The sequence below is a fragment of the Suncus etruscus genome, chromosome 13 (genome assembly GCF_024139225.1).
Source record: "Suncus etruscus isolate mSunEtr1 chromosome 13, mSunEtr1.pri.cur, whole genome shotgun sequence".
Classification (NCBI taxonomy): domain Eukaryota; kingdom Metazoa; phylum Chordata; class Mammalia; order Eulipotyphla; family Soricidae; genus Suncus; species Suncus etruscus.
In genome coordinates, this window is record NC_064860.1 from 57,193,295 (window position 1) to 57,204,743 (window position 11,449).

An 11,449-nucleotide genomic window follows, 5' to 3' on the forward strand; every position below is an offset into this window, starting at 1 on the left:
CACTGGAAGTACTTGCTATAGCGATTAGGCAAGAAAAGGATATCAAGGGAATCCAGATAGGAAAGGAAGAAGTCAAGCTCTCACTGTTTGCAGATGACATGATACTCTACTTAGAAAACCCTAAAGACTCTATCAAAAAGCTTCTAGAAACAATAGACTCATATAGCAAGGTGGCAGGCTACAAAATTAACACACAAAAATCAATGGCCTTTCTATACACCAACAGTAATAAAGAAGAAATGGACATTAAGAAAACAACCCCATTCACAATAGTACCACACAAACTCAAATATCTTGGAATCAACTTGACTAAATATGTGAAGGACCTATACAAAGAAAACTATAAAACTCTGCTCCAAGAAATAAGAGAGGACACACGGAAATGGAAACACATACCCTGCTCATGGATTGGCAGGATTAACATCATCAAAATGTCAATACTCCCCAAGGCATTATACAGATTTAATGCCATCCCTCTAAAGATACCCATGACATTCTTCAAAGAAGTGGATCAGACACTTTTGAAATTCATTTGGAACAATAAACACCCTCGAATAGCTAAAGCAATCATTGGGAAAAAGAATATGGGAGGAATTACTTTTCCCAACTTTAAACTGTACTACAAAGCAACAGTTATCAAAACAGCATGGTATTGGAATAAGGATAGGTCCTCAGATCAGTGGAATAGGCTTGAATACTCAGAAAATGTTCCCCAGAGATACAACCATCTAATTTTTGATAAAGGAGCAGGAAATCCTAAATGGAGCAGGGAAAGCCTCTTCAACAAGTGGTGTTGGCACAATTGGATAGCCACTTGCAAAAAATTAAACTTAGACCCCCAGCTAACATCATGTACAAAGGTAAAATCCAAATGGATTAAAGACCTCGATATCAGCCCCAAAACCATAAGATATATAGAACAGCACATAGGCAAAACACTACAGGACATTACAGGCATCTTCAAGGAGGAAACTGCACTCTCCAAGCAAGTGAAAGCAGAGATTAACAGATGGGAATATATTAAGCTGAGAAGCTTCTGCACCTCAAAGGAAATAGTGCCCAGGATACAAGAGCCACCCACTGAGTGGGAGAAACTATTCACCCAATACCCATCAGATAAGGGGCTAATCTCCAAAATATACAAGGCACTGACAGAACTTTACAAGAAAAAAACATCTAACCCCATCAAAAAATGGGGAGAAGAAATGAACAGACACTTTGACAAAGAAGAAATACGCATGGCCAAAAGACACATGAAAAAATGTTCCACATCACTAATCATCAGGGAGATGCAAATCAAAACAACGATGAGATACCACCTCACACCCCAGAGAATGGCACACATCACAAAGAATGAGAATAAACAGTGTTGGCGGGGATGTGGAGAGAAAGGAACTCTTATCCACTGCTGGTGGGAATGCTGTCTAGTTCAACCTTTATGGAAAGCGATATGGAGATTCCTCCAAAAACTGGAAATCGAGCTCCCATACGATCCAGCTATACCACTCCTAGGAATATACCCTAGGAACACAAAAATACAATACAAAAACCCCTTCCTTACACCTATATTCATTGCAGCTCTATTTACCATAGCAAGACTCTGGAAACAACCAAGATGCCCTTCAACAGATGAATGGCTAAAGAAACTGTGGTACATATACACAATGGAATATTATGCAGCTGTCAGGAGAGATGAAGTCATGAAATTTTCCTATACATGGATGTACATGGAATCTATTATGCTGAGTGAAATAAGTCAGAGAGAGAGAGAAAAACGCAGAATGGTCTCACTCATCTATGGGTTTTAAGAAAAATGAAAGACACCCTTGTAATAATAATTTTCAGACACAAAAGAGAAAAGAGCTGGAAGTTCCAGCTCACCTCAGGAAGCTCACCACAAAGAGTGATGAGTTTAGTTAGAGAAATAACTACATTTTGAACTGTCCTAATATTGAGAATGTATGAGGGAAATGTAGAGCCTGTTTAGGGTACAGGCGGGGGTTGGGTGGGGAGGAGGGTGATTTGGGACTTGGGTGATGGGAATGTTGCACTGGTGATGGGTGGTGTTCCTTTTATGACTGAAACCCAAACACAATCATGTATGTAATCAAGGTGTTTAAATAAAAAAAAAATTAAAAAAAAAAAAAAAAAAAAGAAAATAAAATGTATGTTTATAGGCAATGCCACTTTATTTATTCATGACTTACTCTAGTTTTGCTTACACACTTGACTGAGGGCTTTTTTGTGATAAAATATATAATAGATTATTTATAATGTTTCGTTCTAGATCATTTTCACTGATTCTTCAACATAATACATTTCTATCTTCACTTAAAGACTAAGTATGTTTTTACATTTTGTTTTCAAAGGAGGAAAAAAGTGACAGAAACAAGATATACATAAATATGGGCATTTATATTTATACTTTTACACATGAGTTTTTTGTTATAAAACATGTATAAGTTAAACATTGTAATTATAATTAATTTGATTCAAGGTGTGATATTATATGATAAAATCACACAATTATTAATAAAGCAAGTTACAATGTCAATTCCATTTTTAAATTTCTTAGGTATCATTATTTAGTACAAATTTATTCATTTAATGGTATAGTACACTTCTAATAGTAGAGACTAACTTTTTCACCTTGCAAAATTACCATTTCTGGGATACTTTTTCTCTGTCACTTCCATTTGGTCCAGCACATGTTCTACACTGCGGTATTCTTCAGGTTGAAAAGTAGAATCCAATGGATCAGACAAATCAGTGTATAAAATCCAGGAGCTAGTATCTAATGTATCACTGCTGACATCAATTGTTCTCTATTTCACTGTATTCTTCAAACCATTTCTGCATACTGTAGAAATGGTAGTTTTTTTTTAGGTTATTCTAATTGATTTTCTTTTTTTTTTCTACAAGAACTGTTTTGTACATTTTAAATAAATTTAATTAGTAGGTGGATTTTCCGAGCAGGAGTGATAGCACAGCTTTAGGGCTTTTGCATTGCAAGCAACTACCTGGATGAACCGGGGTCTATCTCTGCCATCCCATATGATCCCATGAGCCTGACAGGAGCGTTTCTGAGCTCAGAGCCAGGAGTGATTCCCTGAGTGCCCTCCTCCCCACCCCACAAAGTGGATTTTCTTTTCAAAATCCTATTATATTTATATGGTGTTCTAAATCAGTAAACCTAATTTTATGATCAAGATCAATATAGAAAGTAACATTTCTAAGGTAAATGATGATTTTTTTAAGAAAAAAAGTTTTATTTGTTAGTCTAGTGAATTTTTTTTAACTTTTGTTTCTTCATTTTTTAATAAATTCAATTTTTATTTTAATCATAGTGGCTTACATATCATTGACAAGAATATTTTAAAATCAGGGGAATTCCCATCACCCAATGGCCCTCCCTCCATCTCCGTTCCTATCCTACCTCCCTCACTCCAGGGGCTGCCAGAATAAGTGGTCCCCTCTGTGCCTAGCTTACTACTTAGTGGTCCTACCCCTGTTTGGTTTTGGTACCTGCCTTATTTCCCGCTCTAATTGGGAGGCGGGACTAGATAATTCAAGTTATGTGGTTTTGTTTGAAGAAGAGAAAAGTAATAAACTAGGGAAAAAAATCAAATACGCCAAAAATGGGCAGAGTCCTTCTGGAGGCTCTCATCCTAGGTTGGAGAGATGCAGAGGAAAAAGGTGAAACACCACAATAGTACAAAAAGAGGTGTCAAATAAAATATCCAGTGAGCACTCCAACAATAAAGATAAACACCACATAAAAGCCATGGTCTTGAGATAAAAAAAAAAAAAACAAAAACATGGCAGAGCACATAAAGGAAGAAAAGAAATGAAGAAAAAAATATAAATGGAGACAACAACTTCAATATCCACACCAAAACAAAGAAATCTACAAAGAATCGACAAATACATGTTTTTTAAATTATTAAATAAATATAGTTGGTGCTTTTTAAAATTTATTTTATTTTAGGTTTTAGGACGACACCCAGCAGTGTTCTGGGTCTTATCTAAATCTTTACTCAGGCATTATTCATGTTCATGTTAGGGTCAGGGGAACCATATGAAGTTCAGGGATTAAAGCTGAATTGTCTGTGTGCAAGGCCAACACTCTACCCACAGTACTAACTCTGCCCTAGATAGAGGGGGTAACTCATACTAAGTATTGATAGATTTTAATGCTGTCTATTTTAATAATATTTATATGCACCAAGCTTTTTTGTTTTTACCAATAAGAGTTAATTGAAAGATCAATGGGCTTATTGGCCTTATCAAAAATCTGATAACTATCACTTGGAACAAGGAAGATGTATCAAATTGCTTGGAACACATGTTTTGCATCTGAAAGAGCTGTTTTTAATTTCCAATATCACTTGATCTCCTGACTACCAGATAAATGAAACAGATGTAGACACTGAGTACTATTAGGTGTGGTTTGAATACTAAAACCAAACCAGAAAAAAAAAAACTCGATATAATGTTAATTATTATTATAAAAAACTTCAAATATAATGGAAAAAACAAGTAAGTAACTTTTTTTTCTGGGGCACGCCCAGTGATGCTCAGGGGTTACCCCTTGCTATGTGCTCAAAAATTGTTCCTGGCTTGGGGGACCATATGGGACGCTAGGGAAAATCCTAGGCTAGCATGGGCAAGGCAGATGCCTTACTACTTGCGCCACTATTCAGGCTCTGTCAGTAATATTTTTAAGTAAATCATACCAGAGTGTTTCAAACCATTATATGAAGAGAACAAAATATATATTAGATAAACTATATTTTATTAATATAAAATACATTATAGCAATTTCTATATTTATTAAAATGTTTTAGTTACTGTGACTTTATGCTGCAAAGGTAGGTTTTTTTGTATAAATGATACCACACACTTTATCAAAATATCTATTCCCTCCAACATTGTCTAAGTCCCCCACTATCCCCCAAATCTGTTGTCTCTATATAGTAAGCTCAACTTAATAACCATATTTACCGCTTTTAAGTTTAGTTTAGTTTTTTTTTTTTTTTTTTTTTTCACATCCAGTGTAACTCAAACATTATTCGTGGCTCTGTACCCAGAAATTACTTCTGGCAATCTCATGGGACCATATGGGATGCTGGGGATTGAACCAGATCAGTGGCAAGCAAGGAAAAGGTCCTACCCACCGTACCATGGCTCTGGCTTTAGTTTGCTATTTTTTTAACAGTGTCCATGTGTGTTATATATGACACAGAGAATAATATATAATTATATATTATATATTTATATATAATATAAAGCAGAGAATAAGATCAAATAATACCTTTAATTAATAGTGATATAATCACTTAATAGTTTAAATTCTTTCATATAGTCCAATATATTCAGAATCACTTTGAGACAGTGAAAATTATCCCATTTATAGAAGACTGATTTCTTATTCATTGTAGGTCTGCCTATATGTAGCTAATACCTCCTTAATTTAGTTTCCTTTCTCATAGATATATTTCATTTTCTATCTCTCTCATGAGTATTACACTTTGAAAATTGTCCAGAAATGTTACATTATAATTGAGGTGTAAAATAGCTATTCAAGATTTATTCTGCAGGCACTTGAGAGTTACATAATTAAATATTAGCACTTTTAAGATTGTGAAAATATATTATTATTCTTCAACTTTTTTAAACTCAGGATTGATTTTTCTAAGCAGAGGTAACTTTTCTAAAGTAGATCCTTTAATACATAATTGGACCATTTTCTAGACAGAATGCATAAAAAGGAAAAAAAACACCAACTATGCCTCTCTTGAAGAAAATAATCTCTTGTCTCTTTTATCAACTTTATCACATTTTTATTTTTTTTTCTTCTTAACACCACCCATCACCAGTGCAACATTCCCATCACCAATGTCCCAAGTCTCCCTCCTCCCCACCCGACCCCCGCCTGTACTCTAAACAGGTTCTCAATTTCCCTCATACATTCTCATTATTAGGACAGTTCAAAATGTAGTTATTTATCCAACTAAACTCATCACTCTTTCTGATGAGCTTCCTGAGGTGAGCTGGAACTTCCAGCTCTTTTCTCTTTTGTGTCTGAAAGTTATTATTGCAAGAATGGCTTTCATTTTTCTTAAAACCCATAAATGTGTGAGACCATTCTGCGTTTTTCTCTCTCTCTGACTTATTTCACTCAGCATAATAGATTCCGTGTACATCCATGTATAGGAAAATTTCATGACTTCATCTCTCCTGACAGCTGCATAATATTCCATTGTGTATATGTACCACAGTTTCTTTAGCCATTCGTCTGTTGAAGGGCATCTTGGTTGTTTCCAGAGTCTTGCTATGGTAAATAGTGCTTCAATGAATATAGGTGTAAGGAAGGGGTTTTTGTATTGTATTTTTGTGTTCCTAGGGTATATTCCTAGGAGTGGTATAGCTGGATCGTATGGGAGCTCGATTTCCAGTTTTTGGAGGAATCTCCATATCGCTTTCCATAAAGGTTGAACTAGACAGCATTCCCACCAGCAGTGGATAAGAGTTCCTTTCTCCCCACATCCCCGCCAACACTGTTTATTCTCATTCTTTGTGATGTGTGCCATTCTCTGTGGTGTGAGGTGGTATCTCATCGTTGTTTTGATTTGCATCTCCCTGATGATTAGTGATGTGGAGCACTTTTTCATGTGTCTTTTGGCCATCTGTATTTCTTCTTTGTCAAAGTGTCTGTTCATTTCTTCTCCCCATTTTTTGATGGGATTAGATGTTTTTTTCTTGTAAAGTTCTGTCAGTGCCTTGTACATTTTGGAGATTAGCCCCTTATCTGATGGGTATTGGGTGAATAGTTTCTCCCACTCAGTGGGTGGCTCTTGTATCTTGGGCACTATTTCCTTTGAGGTGCAGAAGCTTCTCAGCTTAATATATTCCCATCTGTTAATTTCTGCTTTCACTTGCTTGGAGAGTGCAGTTTCTTCCTTGAAGATGCCTTTAGCCTCAATGTCCTGGAGTGTTTTACCTACGTATTGTTCTATATATCTTATGGTTTGGGGGCTGATATCGAGGTCTTTAATCCATTTGGATTTTACCTTCGTACATGATGTTAGCTGGGGGTCTAAGTTCAATTTTTTGCAAGTGGCTACCCAGTTTTGCCAACACCACTTGTTGAAGAGGCTTTCTTTGTTCCAGTTAGGATTTTTTGCTCCTTTATCAAAAATTAGATGATTGTATGTCTGGGGAACATTCTCTGAGTATTCAAGCTTATTCCACTGATCTGAGGGCCTGTCTTTATTCCAATACCATGCTGTTTTGATAACTATTGCTTTGAAGTAAAGTTTAAAGTTGGGGAAAGTAATTCCTCCCATATTCTTTTTCCCAATGATTGCTTTAGCTATTTGAGGGTGTTTATTGTTCCAAATAAATTTCAAAAGTGCCTGGTCCACTTCTTTGAAGAATGTCATGGGTATCTTTAGGGGGATCGCATTAAATCTGTACAGTGCTTTGGGGAGTATTGCCATTTTAATGATGTTAATCCTGCCAATCCATGAGCAGGGTATATGCTTCCATTTCCGCGTGTCCTCTCTTATTTCTTGGAGCAGAGTTTTATAGTTTTCCTTGTATAGGTCCTTCACATTTTTAGTCAAGTTGATTCCAAGATATTTGAGTTTGTGTGACACTACAGTGAATGGAGTTGTTTTCTTAATGTCCATTTCTTCCTTATTAGTATTGGTGTATAGGAAGGCCATTGATTTTTGTGTGTTAAGTTTGTAGCCTGCCACCTTGCTATATGAGTCTATTGTTTCTAGAAGCTTTTTGATAGAGTCTTTGGGGTTTTCTAAGTAGAGTATCATGTCATCTGCAAACAGTGAGAGCTTGACTTCTTCCTTTCCTATCTGGATTCCCTTGATATCCTTTTCTTGCCTAATCGCTATAGCGAGTACTTCCAGTGCTATGTTGAATAGGAGTGGTGAGAGAGGACAGCCTTGTCTTGTGCCAGAATTTAGAGGAAAGGCTTTCAGTTTTTCTCCATTGAGGACAATATTTGCCTCTGGCTTGTGGTAAATGGCCTTAACTATATTGAGAAAGGTTCCCTCCATTCCCATCTTGCTGAGAATTTTGATCAAGAATGGGTGTTGGACCTTGTCAAATGCTTTCTCTGCGTCGATTGATATGATCATGTGATTTTTATTTTTCTTGCTGTTGATGTTGTGTATTATGTTGATAGATTTACGGATGTTAAACCAGCCTTGCATTCCTGGAATGAAACCTACTTGATCGTAGTGGATGATCTTCTTAATGAGGCATTGAATCCTATTTGCCAGGATTTTGTTGAAGATCTTTGCATCTGCATTCATCAGCGATATTGGTCTGTAATTTTCTTTTTTCGTAGCATCTCTATCTGGTTTAGGTATCAAGGTAATGTTGGCTTCATAAAAGCTATTTGGAAGTTTTCCTGTTTTTTCAATTTCATGAAATAGTCTTGCCAGGATTGGTAGTAATTCCTCTTGAAAGGTTTGAAAGAATTCATTAGTAAATCCATCTGGGCCTGGGCTTTTGTTTTTGGGCAGACATTTGATTACTTTCTTAATTTCCTCAATAGTAATGGGTGTGTTTAGATATGCTACATCCTCTTCATTCAATCGTGGAAGATTATAAGATTCCAAAAATTTATCCATTTCTTTCAGGTTTTCATTTTTAGTGGCATAGAGTTTCTCAAAGTAGTTTCTGATTACCCTTTGAATCTCCACCATATCAGTAGTGATCTCTCCTTTTTCATTCCTAATACGAGTTATCAAGTTTCTCTCTCTTTCTTTCTTTGTTAGTTTTGCCAGTGGTCTATCAATCTTGTTTATTTTTTCAAAGAACCAACTTCTGCTTTCGTTGATCTTTTGGATGGTTTTTCTGGTTTCCACTTCATTGATTTCTGCTCTCAGCTTTGTTATTTCCTTCTGCCTCCCTATTTTTGGATCCTTTTGTTGAGCACTTTCTAATTCTATGAGCTGCGTCATTAAGCTATTCAGGTATGCCCCTTCTTCTTTCCTGATGTGTGCTTGCAAAGCTATAAATTTTCCTCTCAGTACTGCTTTTGCTGTGTCCCATAGGTTCTGATAAATTGTGTCTCCATTGTCATTTGTTTTCAGGAAGGTTTTGATTTCCTCTTTGATTTCATCTCGGACCCACTGATTATTCAGTATGAGGCTATTTAACTTCCAGGTGTTAAAATTTTTCTTCTGTGTCCCTTTGTATTTTATATATAATTTCAGGGCTTTGTGGTCATCAAAGGCAGCCTGCAAAATTTCTATCCTCTTGATATTATGGAGATATGTTTTGTGTGCTAACATGTAGTCTATCCTAGAGAATGTCCCATGTACATTAGAGAAAAATGTGTATCCAGGCTTCTGGGGGTGGAGTGTCCTGTATATATCTACTAGGCCTCTTACTTCCATTTCTCTCCTCAGGTCTAGTATATTCTTGTTGGGTTTCAGTCTGGTTGACCTGTCTAGTGTTGACAATGCCGTGTTGAGGTCTCCCACAATTATTGTGTTGTTATTGATATTATTTTTCAGATTTGTCAACAGTTGTATTAAATATTTTGCTGGCCCCTCATTCGGTGCATATATGTTTAGGAGGGTGATTTCTTCCTGCTGTACATATCCCTTGATTAATACAAAATGTCCATCTTTGTCCCTTACTACTTTCCTAAGTATAAAGTTTGCATCATCTGATATTAATATGGCCACTCCTGCTTTTTTTTGGGTGTTATTTGCTTGGATGATTTTCCTCCAGCCTTTTATTTTGAGTCTATGTTTGTTCTGACTATTCAGGTGCGTTTCTTGTAGGCAGCAGAAGGTTGGATTGAGTTTTTTGATCCATTTAGCCACTCTGTGTCTCTTAACTGGTGCATTTAGTCCATTGACATTGAGAGAAAGAATTATCCTGGGAGTTAGTGCCATCTTTATATTAAAGTTTGGTGTGTCTGTTGGTAAGCCTTGTCTTAAAGTATGCCGTTCAGTTTTTCTTTTAAGATTGGTTTTGAGTCTGTGAAGTTTTTGAGCTGTTGTTTGTCTGTGAAACTATGTATTGTTCCTTCAAACCTAAAAGTGAGTTTTGCTGGGTGCAGTATTCTAGGCGAAGCATTTATTTCATTGAGTTTTGTCACTATGTCCCACCACTGCCTTCTGGCCTTGAGTGTTTCTGGTGACAGGTCTGCAGTAAATCTCAAGGATGTTCCCTTGAATGTAATTTCTCTTTTCGATCTTGCTGCTTTCAGAATTCTGTCTCTATCTATGGGATTCGTCATTGTGACTAGGATGTGTCTTGGGGTGTTTTTTCTGGGGTCTCTTTTAGTTGGCACTCTTCGGGCATGCAGGATTTGATCACATGTATTCATTATCTCTGGTAGTTTCTCTTTAATGATGTTCTTGACTGTTGATGCTTCCTGGAGATTTTCTTCCTGAGTCTCTGGGACTCCAATGATTCTTAAGTTGTTTCTGTTGAGCTTATCATGGACTTCTATTTTCATCTGTTCCCATTCTTTGAGTAATTTTTCCATTGTTTGATCATTTGCTTTGAGGCTTTTTTCCAATTTCTTCTGCTGTATGTAATTGTTATGTATCTCATCTTCCAGTGTACTGATTCTATCTTCAGCTTCTGTTAACCTGTGGGAAATCTCAAACATGTTTTTCTTCAATTCATCTACTGAGTTTCTCAGACCTGTTATTTGATCTGAAATTTCTGTTTGGAGTTTTCTCATTTCTATCTTCATATTCTCCTGATTCTTTTTAGTTTTCTCTTCTATACTTTGTTTGAGTTCTTTGAACATGTTCCATATTGCAACTCTAAACTCCTTATCTGAGAGACTGACTAGGTGGTTGATCATGTTCAAGTCATCAGAGTTGCCATCTTCATTCTCTATGTCTGGCACTGGCCCATGTTGTTTCCCCATTGTCACACTAGTACTGCGTGTTTTTCTACGTGTTGTGATTGTATTCATTGGCTAAATGCTGTGCACCGTCGCGAAGGGGAGCGGAGCAACCTTGCTCCTCTGGCTTCTCCCTTTCTGGGCGTGTCGACTCACCTCCACGGAAGGCTCACAGGAAGGCAGGCTGGCAGATGGGCCGCACCCAGGATGAAATCAGGCCAAAAATGCAGGACAGCAGAGTAGAGAGGCAGAAGGGTGCTGGCATCTGAGATCGAGCAAAGTTCAGTGGCTCCTCCCTTTCTGGGCGTGTCGACTCACCTCCACGGAAGGCTCACGGGAAGGCAGACTCCCCGGAAAGTTCACAGGAAGGCAGGCTGGCTGATGAGCCGCACCAAGGGTGAAATCAGGCCAAAAATGTTTATCACATTTTTATATATTAACTATAATTTTCAATTTTACCTACCTGTATAATTAGTTCCTGAGATGTTTGTGTCATAACAATTTTAGTAATTAAATATGATATAGAAAATTTTTCAATATAAA